The sequence below is a fragment of the Charadrius vociferus genome, unplaced genomic scaffold (assembly GCF_000708025.1).
Source record: "Charadrius vociferus isolate BGI_N301 unplaced genomic scaffold, ASM70802v2 scaffold210, whole genome shotgun sequence".
Lineage (NCBI taxonomy): Eukaryota > Metazoa > Chordata > Aves > Charadriiformes > Charadriidae > Charadrius > Charadrius vociferus.
The window spans coordinates 907,404-918,192 of record NW_009646421.1 but is presented as its reverse complement, the minus strand read 5'-3'; the positions used below and the strand labels follow the sequence as shown (position 1 = coordinate 918,192).

Genomic DNA, 10,789 nt, shown 5'->3' with positions numbered 1-10,789 from the left:
AAAGAGTGTTGGGTGGGGTAATTCAGCAGTTCAACGTGAGCTAATTCAGCGGTTTAGTGCAAGCATATGGTTAAGCTATTTAACAGTAGCTGAACTGTGCAAGATTACCTTTTAAGCTATCGATGGCAGTATCTAGACATTAACACACAGGCATGCACAATGTTTTCTTCCCCGCAGTTTCATTTCAGTGCCCTTTCATCAGTCCCTTGCTGGTTGTTTCCAAGTTTATTTTAACAGAAGAGAGGTGAATGTCCTCAAAAAGGCATTCCGCTATCTGGCATTTTAGGTCTGCAGGCTAAGGAAGGAAGAGACAGAGAAAAACCTCGAGGATTTGAGCCAGCTAGGTTTTCTAGGGAAGCAATCCAAATGTTTCCCAGATTGCCACAAACTGTTAAATTGTTTACAGTAAATTTTAACTGGAAGATCCCCAATGGAGCCAGATGCCGTGGCTGTTTGCAGAGCTATCGGGGGAGTGGTGAGGTATCTGGGAAAGTGGAGTTTTGGAGACGGGAGCGCGTAGTTGGAGGCAGAGTGCTGGCAGCTGTAACTCCCTAAAGACGTATTGCGGGAGAAGGGGAGGAAAGGTTCAGACTGAGGAGAGTTAGCTGAGATGCTGTAAGGTTGGGTTTTTTTTTTTTTTCATTTGAGGACTTGTAGCCAACAGTCTGCCTCTTTCTTTCCAGCTTCTCTTTAGCTACGTGAGCAGTTTCATGAAAAGAATTGCATAGCGAATTGACCGAGCTTGTAAATCGTCCACCTTTTAACCAATAATTCAAGACCTAGGCCTTTCAGGGTATGGTGAAAATGTGGTTTTCTGTTAAAGAGACTCATTCCTAAAATTCTCCTTTCTTGTTTCCATTAGCAAAATGTTACACCGTTTCTGGAACTGCAGACAGCAACAAGAAGTGTTTGGCTTTGTGTTGCCTGGACTTACAAGTCCCCATTATTTATACCATTGATTTCAAAGCAGCAACAAGCACTGCAAATTAGTTTTGGCAGGAAAATGAAGATGATGTGATTTTGAGACAAGTCTATTTTGCTTTTAGAAATAATTAATAGTTGAGAATTTAAAATTCCTCTTCTAAAATCTAAATTGAAATAATGTCTAACTAATAAATCCATTCTTTATAGAGAAATTTGAGGACTAAGGAAAATGGGAGCAGGAAAGAAAACTGCGTCTTTGAAAATGGTAGTGGGAAAGGAGCCTTCATCTTTAAAAACATGATAAGGCGACATAGACATACAGTGATTCTTCATCATTTTTGTTTTTTTGAATCATGACAGGATGTTTTTCTATAAATGATGTAGCATAGTAAAGTTGAAATTATGAGCCTGAGGTATCAGGCTCTTCAGTCAGTAGTACACAGGAGAAAAATTTAGATTATCATTTCATGATTAGAATGATCATTTCTGTCTTTAAAATATATGAATACCTGAAGGTAACTTCATTTATAAAGATCTGTTTTGTCTTGGTTTTTACATTAGGATGTCAGATCTTTTCTTTCCTCTTACATCCTCAGGCATCCAAGTATAATACCGGCACTAATTTGTTTATGATATCAGAGAAAATATTCAAGATGAAGTTTTTATTAAACAGGAAACAATTTCCATCTGGAGGTTCCCAAGTACAGACGCACACACTTTCAAACACGTTGTTTATTTGTATTAGTGGGAGAGCAGGCAACCCAGGGTAGTCGGGACAGACATAAAATATAGAACCTGATTGTCTCCAAAGTTTAGATAAGAATAGGACTCCAAATGGCATAATTCTCAGAAAGGTGTACGTGGCATAACAGTGCAGAGCTGGGAACAGGGCTTGACTTTAAACACATCTTATCCCAGGTTCCTGTTCAAAAATCTCAAGGGCACAGGCGTCATTTGTCACCTAGATCAAAACTCGAAGTGCTCAGCACGCACAGTTTAACCCTTTTACCCATGCTGTTGTTTTTAGCAGTCTGCATTTTGTCAACGGTGCTTCAAATACTTTATTTTTCAGTTGGCTGGTTTTGTTTGTTGACAATTGAGAATAAATGTCCCTTTAGGTAAGAGGCAAGAGATTTCCCAACACCTGGCTGTAAAGCAAGAAAAAGTCTTGAGCCGACAACAAGGGGGATAAAACCGTTCCTTACACTTTTGCCTTAAAAATAATAAGTACACTTATTATCGTCATATGTTTTTACATGTATTTAAGCCCACTTGTACATGTTCAAGAACACTGACCCCCTCCCCAAAACCATGCAGTCTTTATTTTCTTTTCCAACTCACATTCTAAACCATCTAGTAGCATAAAAGAGGAAGAAGTGATGTTGTATATTTGTTTCCTAAAGGATCTTTTTTGATAGGAACAAAATATGTGTGTGTGCATAGTTAAAATTCTATGTGACCCTTTTGAAAGGAATACATCTGGCTTTAATTCAGGAGGATAGTCTTCAGATTAAAATTAAAGTGTCACTAATGAGTCACTTTTCCTAGATCTTCAGTCTTTGCTTTCTGTAGTATTCATAGTGGGCTTGTGAGATTCCCCATGCTTCCCCCGAAGCAAGGATCCACTTTCTCTGGTTATTCTTTCCTACCAATATTTCAGACATGGACATCTGCATGTGTTGTACGGACTGCTGTACAGACGATGTCGAAGGGTTAGCTCAGAAGTAGAGGTCTGCAGATCTTCGTGTGCGTGTCTTAGCTGAACAAACCCAAAGGGAAACTAAGACTTTTTAACCTACTTTTTCCCCTTCCTTGCTGTTTTCCTGCAGTGCGTCCACCAGACTCTTCTTCCCATTATGTTTTGCTTCTCTTCCAGCCTCTCTGTCACCTACCTCTCTTTTTCCACACAGGACCGATGTGTGTCATTTACATCTGCATGGCTCTTCAGTGCTGTCTCCGAAATTTCACCTGCGTTCCCATTTCTTCTGACATGCTGCCTAATTTCTTCTGCTTGGCGTACCTTGTCACTCTGCCGGTCTTATGCCTCGTCTCATGCCTGTGCTCAAGGTAGCCCACGTGCACTGACCAACGCAAAAGGACATCCAGATTTTACTTGACCCTAGTTTTAGACCTTTCTGTCACTGGAATAAGCCACAATTATAAGCACCCCAGTATAAAATGTACTGTGTCCCGCAGTGTTATCCACTTAGAAACTAAGGTGAGGTGCCCCGTATAAAGATACAGAATATAACAAAGCGTACATGGATGCACTTGCACCCTGGCTTCATCCTTGGACAAGACTGTCCCCTTTAGTTCTGCTTTTGTTTATTCTTGAACTCTGTCTTCTCGCTTGTGTTGGGATTTGTGTTGGGCTGAAAACTGGGCAGAACAGAGACGTTCATGGTGTGTCTGTTAATAAGAAAATGTTGGAAGTATGGTAGGAACCAATAACGGAGGGTTTGTTTCCCTTCTGGGCGCAAAATGATTGAATACGCTGACTGTAGGATGGAAAGGACTGCAAAATCCTGACATTTGCAACAAGAGCTGCAGACTTCTGCTTTTCCAGAGTATCTGAATGATAATAAGGAAATGTTCATTTCTTTGCAGTAAGTGGTAGGATGAGAGGAAACAGCCTCAAGCTGTGCCAGGGGAGGTTTAGATCGGTTATTAGGAAAAATTTCTTCACCGAAAAGGTTGTCGAGCATTGGAACAGGCTGCCCAGGGAAGTGGTTGAGTCACCATCCCTGGAGGTATTTAAAAGATGCATAGATGTGATGCTGAGGGACGTGGTTTAGTGGTGGACTTGGTAGTGTTAAGTTCACAGTTGGACTCAATGATCTTAAAAGTCTTTTCCAACCTAAGTGATTCTATGATTGACCACGCGAGGCCTTTCCATCGATCCACAGCACGACAGCGGTGGAAGGGCCTTTTCACCTCGCAAGAGAGCAATGATAAGTTGATCCAAGTCCTCCTGGAAAGCAAGGAGGGTGCAGAGGCTGCCTTGCTTCACAAGGGTGAATGGGCATCTGCTCCTTTAAGGGTATCTGGTCAAGGACCCTTTTTGGTGCAAAAAGGGGTGTTGAGTAAAGGGGAGAAACAACAAACAAAACATAGAGAGACACAAACCTGGACAGACAATCCTAACAGAGGCAAAGACAAGAAACAAGCAGATCTCATAATTTTCTTCATGCTAATTGCATTAGGGCATCACTCTGTTTAAAGCTGGGCATCAAATAATAGGGAAGGTCATTCAATTATATGACTCCTAGAATGCTAAAGTCTGTCTTACTTTATCTTTACATTATTTATCTTCACAACTTCAAGCCAAAAGGTTTTTAATCATTTGCAATACTAAACTCAGAGAGGAAAAATGGGAGTTTAGTGGTTTAAAACAATTATTCCTATTTTATCAAACCAGAAAATAAAATGCATAAGAAATTGTTTCTTATTGTTTAATTGCCATTCATATCATCTCATGTTCTGTACTGGAGAAAGATGTGTAGAATTGGAGTCTTCAGTTATGACTGTGGTGCTTGTCTCAATATTAGACACGAAATTATCTTATATTCGTATGATTCATTGCTCAGCCTTCAACATATATAGTTGAAGTTGTCAACTTCAGAAAAATCTAATAGGCTTCCTGAGCATAAAATAATTACAGCACTTTTCTTGAAATGCCAGGATTTCAAGACTTAAAATTAGTTATAAATCATATTCTATATTAATAATTTGGAACATTTCATTATTTAGTGCTGGCAAATGCACTTCTTAATGCCATTTCCATTCAGCTTATCCTCTTCTCTGTCTGCCTGCTTAGTCTTTATAAATGGAGACGGACTCACTTTGCTTTGACTGGATGTGTGCTGGAGTAACACTCAATATCTGAAGGAGAATAGTAGGTTCATCCGTGTAACAGGCGGCAGTCATCCACCTCCATTTAATGTGAGACAGTAGGACTTTTCTTCTTACAATGAAACGCCACGTGCTGAATTTTCATTTTACTGGTTCTTATCTTTCAGAATATATGACAGATTGTTTTGTGCAGCAACAGGTTGTCATCAGTATTATTAGATAACATGTATTTTTACCGATGAAGTAATTCTGGTAATTTCCTATGTTGTTTGTGGTTGGGCATCGCCATGGGGTTGTTTTAGCAGGATATGCACCATAGGGTGCTGCCCTCCTTTAGTTCTCACAGAATTACAAAAACTTTGAGTTTCAGCATCTTGTAGGAGTTTTCATCCCTTGCCCATCATCTGCTCACTTCTTATATTACTAATATTCTTGCTTGGAAGAAAAGTCAGAAAAGATGCTGCCTGAACCTCAGCACGGTGCGGGAGTCCAAATGAACACAAGAGAAGTAGGTGTGAAGCGGCATTGTTACATTTATTTCATTAGCTTGGTCTGGATGAGATTTTGCAGGACATTCCTACCTCTGTCACGTTTGGGATGCTTAGCAAAATAGGGAAGCAAAGAAAAAACTTTGTTGCCCATATCAGATGGCATGAAACTTCACGTAATGCAGCTGCCTGTGTCTGGTTCAAGTACAAAATTACTGAGTAAGGAACTAAGAGAGCATTAGTCATTGGCGTTTGCTCCCCTGGTACTGGGCTGGGAACTTCTGCGAGGAGTCAAAAAAAAAAAAAAAAAGCTGCAAAACGATGTGGAGAGCTTGTGTTTCTTCCCCTCCAAAGGTTTGGGCAGTGGGTCTGCTTTTTTCCAGTGCATCTCTGTTGGGTGATATTGCAGAGAGAGAAACAAACCAACTTTTCCTTTTTTGCAACAATAAGGTTAGCTCCTTGCTTTCTAGTGCCCTGTGTGAATACAGCCAAGCACAGAAAGGTATTCAAATTTTTCAGTCCCGTCCGTACAATAATTTATTTAGAAATGTCAAGAATTCAAGCGCTAGCAGCATTTCTGGTTAATACCTGCTTCTAATCTTTAAAATATTTGTTTTGTGGTGGAACATTAATCACAGGAAATCATCTATTCTAAAGGTTTTTGGTTTATTTTTTATTGCTGGAAGATACGTATATTTAAAAGCCAGTGAGCATCTCGTCCTAGGAATGTACATATTGCCTTCATCTGTCTCCCTTTATGAGCCTGCTGCATGTTGACAAGTCCTATAGAATTATTTCCAGCCTGTTTGAATGTTTTTTCCCCTTATTCAACTGTAGGCACAATGACAAATCAGAGTTGCAGTATAAAATGTATTTTGCTGGGAAACGACCGTGGTGAATTCGATGCCATGCTGGTTACTTGCTGTATTTCAAGGCAGAAGAGCTATATTTGATCTTGGGGGTGGAAGAGAAAACCACAGTGTGCAGGCTGGTGGCTGCTCTGTCGCTAATTTGTTGGCAGATTTAGGAAAAGAAATCCGCATTCTCTTTTGATTTTTTAGGCCGGATATTAGCATGAATTATGGCGCTAGCTATTTCAACAAGAGTCAAGTGGAAAATTTAACTCCTTGGAGAGTTCTGTGTAGTTCTGAGCCATAACTAAGGCTTCTGTCACACTCCTGCAAATCATAACAAAGAGTACTAGGTAAAAAGCCACTGCTCCTTTAAATCGGTGTCACCAGTGACTCAGAATATCTATTGATTTTTTTCTTATTATTCCTACTAACAGTTTCAATTAAGAGTCAGCAGATCCACTCTGAGAAAACCCTGTACAAAATGCTACATAATACTTGGTTTAATACTGCTTTTTAAATTCTGTTTAAGAAATGAGCATTTAAAAGTAACTGTAACATGTTAAAACATTGGTCTAAAAGGCTGATATAATGCCCAATTCATAGCTTTTGTTATAAAGTTTTGAGTGTATAATTACTAGAATATATAAATTTATATTTCATCAACTTTTTTCAAACAACAGCTATACAAATTTAAAAACTCAGTTATATTCACCCAGACATAATACTTTCTGAATGTGAGAAAATTATGGCATGGTTTTGAAAAAAAAAACAAACCAAACCAAACCAAACCAACCAAACAAAAAAAACCTCCACACCTTATTTTCCCTGCAAATAGTGGCAAATAGTGTCTGTACCAACACATGATCTGGACAAAATGATTACAGGCTATTTGTCTTTACCCTTTGTAATGTGCTAAGCAAATTTCAGTGCTTTATGCACACATGAACCATTTGTTAATTTGAGGTATATACCACATTTGTCATGCCCTTTACCTGTATTTGTGCATTTTGGGGAGGTTAACTCCAGATGCACAGCAGCTGTTGTTCCACATAGGATTGTGTGACCACATTCCGTATGGAGGCCCGGTGGAAGGAAAGCACCATGAGGCTCTGTCGTTCTCCAGGAGATCTTGAAAGCTGCAGAAAAAGAAATGAGAAGGGCAGCCATTAGGGAGAAGAGCAAGATGCATGTGTAGAATAAATGCATATTAATAAAAAGGTTTGCCTCCTGAGTCACTGTGCACTTCCCATTTAGATTTCCGTATTGGCATGTGGCAACTGCTGTAATTGCTTGCATTAAAAAGTAATGCCAGGGATGTAATATATTTTTGGTTCTCCCTACAGCAATTTATTAACTAGGAACAGGAAAAATCATTAGCGCTGTACTGTTAGCCAGTTTTCTAAATACCATCTGAGGTCTGTGGGTCATAATTTGGAAACCTTTGGCAAGAAACCTTGAAGTACAACAGGGATATCTCTGAAATTTCCTTCAGAGACGTGAACATTTGTAGCTGGTATATTTGTTAGTTGGTACATGTACATCTTTCTGAAGTCCGTCATTTCACAAACCAACTTCGATTTTCCATTTCCATTTTCACTTGGTAGGCTTCCATCCATTTCCTGAGCAGGCAAGAAGTTTTTCTTTGCTTTCAAGATTGTGTGCTGGGGAACTTCACATGTTAAAAGTAACTTCACTGCCATCAAGCTTTGGAGGCCTCTGAGGAGTGCATTAGTTCTCCTACACATTTGTTTTTCTACCGATTTGGAAATTAGCAGCTGAAAATAAAAAACCTGAAATGCATATCCTGTATGGCAAGTGAAAAATGTTGAGAAATAAATTGCTGGTGTTCTTTCATGTAAAGAAGGATTAATTTGTGGAAGCTGCACTGAAATGGGTGATGAAATTTCCTGGATTGTAGTTTTAAAATGCCAGAACGGGAAGAGACTTTCAACACCGAGTGGTGTCCAAAGTTCATGACAGGCTCTAGGCTAAAGAGTTATCAATTGTTTGCACGCTTAAATATCTAATTTATTAAGAAGCTGGAGGGGGGTTGACATCACCATTCTAAAGCTTTTCCTTCTGAGGACAGTCTGAGGTCCATATTTTCAGTGTTCTGGCATTTCATCATTGAAGGGCTACTGTTCTTTGGCTGTTTTCCTGAAGGAATGGAGGATATTGTAAATTTAGGTTGTAAAGAGTAATGAATATAAAGCCTGGTACAAGGAGGATTTAATCACAGAGAAATGCCACCGTTGAAAGCCTAACACTGCCTGAAAACGTGAGACCATCTGGTCTATTTTAATATTGTTAGGAACCTTGTCTGTCGCTTACCTGTGCTGCAGCTGTAATGAGAAGGACTCTGGATCAACATCAGAAATCAAATATCTAAATCTGGTCCACATGAAGGTGGTGCTGTGGCTTTGGAGGGGAAAGGAGAGACAAGAATTCTCAGTTTATCTCCAGAAGCCTTTGCCTCATGAACAGGAACAGTATTAGTAAACAGGTTGAGTGGAAAATCTTTACAGAAAGGAAAAATGTTGAGAGGGGAGAGGGAGATGAAAAATAGCTAGAACAGGGGAGAGGGAGGACTGGAAAACACCCCAGGTCAAAACAGTTGGAAAAAATGGTGAAGAACTGCAAGAGAAGATTAAAAAAAAAAAAAATTAGCCGAACTACTTAAAAATTGAAAAAGTCATTGAGACCAAAAAGAAAAAAAGTAAGCAATGACAAAATGGAGAAAGAGACAGATTTGGAAAAAAGATATTGATTTAGCTTTAGCCTGTGCCTCTTTGTGAAATGTGAGTTTAGAAGACCTTCGGTAACCAGATCAATAAAATCTTTAAAATCATTTAATTAGATTGAAGGCCAAAAGATAAACTCTTGTGATAAAAACTTCTACCTTTGTTTGCCAGAACAGGAGTAAAAAGTGTTCAGTGCTCGTTTACCTTCCGATCGATTATCCTTCAAGCTAAGAAAAAAAGGTGCTACGTTTGGACAGAAAACGGCATTGATGTACCTTCTCCTGATGTAGAAATGAAGAATACAAGACAATAGTTGCTTAAGGGTAATTAAAACTATAGAACAAATGACAAGTCTACAAAGATTCAGGAGAAAGTAAGTTTCGATCCGTGTATGAGACAAAACTACCGGCAACTACTGTCCAGCCATACTAACTATGAAGGATGATTGACTTTAGTTCTCGTTGCTACAATCAGAGAATTTATTTCTTAATTTAATGTTTACTTCAAATGTAATTTATTTAGGTTGTTCAGGTGTTAAATCAGAAGCATGCTGAATTTAAATTTAGCTTTTTGCGTCTACGTTACATTTTCACGAAAAGAAATTAGTGATCTCAAACACTTACAGTGTTTTTTAAAGTCCTGTCTGTTTTGTTGCTTTTGTGTTTTACATTAATAAACATGCAGTTATTATTTGCATTAAAGTAACAAAATTAATTTTTCTTTGGAACCATGCAAACATCACTGTAAATTTATTGGGCTTTAAGTCTTTTATTGTGTTTAGTGAAAATTGGCTCTTCTGCCTATAAGATACACCTTTGGAAACAAAATGCTGTCGCTGGTGGTGACTTAGTTTTATCTTAATATTAATTGTATTGCCATTAAGCTATTTTAGAAGGGGTTTTGTCCTGCACCTTTCTAAAGCTTGGTTTCGTGCATCTTTGTTTCAAGTAGTAATTCTTGAGTGTTAAACCTGAAGTAAATGGAGCACTGCTAGACCATCATGCATAAGCTTTAAATTACACAGGGATGAGCTTGACAAAATGTGTTCAACCTCTGACCTTCTCAGAGTCTTCCCCGAAGAGGACTGAAGGTCACCTTTCGTTAACTGCATGACTGAGACTTGATTGTACGTTGGTTTGAACCTGGGTGGATTTCTCTGTCTTCACATTTTTAAAAGTGCTCGTAAAACAGTTATTTGTGCTCTGTTACTGCACTATAATGCCAAAAGAAAGGTCACGGAAATTTATATTTTTACATTAAAATATCTAAGAGGAGGTCATGGAGTCTGATCTTCACTGTGCTGTGGGAGTCAGCAGAGGTGGATTGGAAGTTTTTTACCTCAGCTGGGTAAGCTGAGAGATTCTGGGTTCATTTGGTCTGGCTTTCATCTCTTTTTCACAGAATTCACAGAATTGTTAGGGTTGGAAGGGACCTCTGGAGATCATCTAGTCCAACCCTCCTGCCAGAGCAGGGTCACCTACAGCACGTTGCACAGGACAGCGTCCAGGCGGGTTTTGAATGTCTCCAGAGTGGGAGACTCCACAACCTCTCTGGGCAGCCTGTGCCAGTGCTCCACTACCCTCAAAGTAAAGAAGTTCCTTCTCATGTTAAGATGGAACTTCCTATGTTCAAGTTTATGCCCATTACCCCTCGTCCTATCACTGGGCGCCACTGAAAAAAGACTGCTCCCATCCCCCTGGCATCCTCCCATTAAGTATTTGTATGTATTAATAAGATCCCCCCTCAATCTTCTTTTCTCTAGACTAAAGAGACCCAAGTCCCTCAGCCTTTCCTCATAAGAAAGGTGCTCCAGTCCCCTAATCATCTTTGTTGCCCTTTGCTGGACCCTCTCCAGCAGTTCCCTGTCTTTCTTGAACTGGGGAGCCCAGAACTGGACGCAGTACTCCAGATGCGGTCTCACCAGGGCAGA

The 10,789-nt window shown here is 39.4% G+C and overlaps 1 protein-coding gene across 1 annotated transcript in view; it reads left to right on the top strand.

The window, feature by feature from the left end:
- The window catches only part of GTF2F2 (general transcription factor IIF, polypeptide 2, 30kDa), a 101,856-nt gene that overhangs the window by 75,479 nt on the left and 15,588 nt on the right, over positions 1–10,789 (top strand). The gene's annotated exons all lie outside the window — the stretch shown is intronic.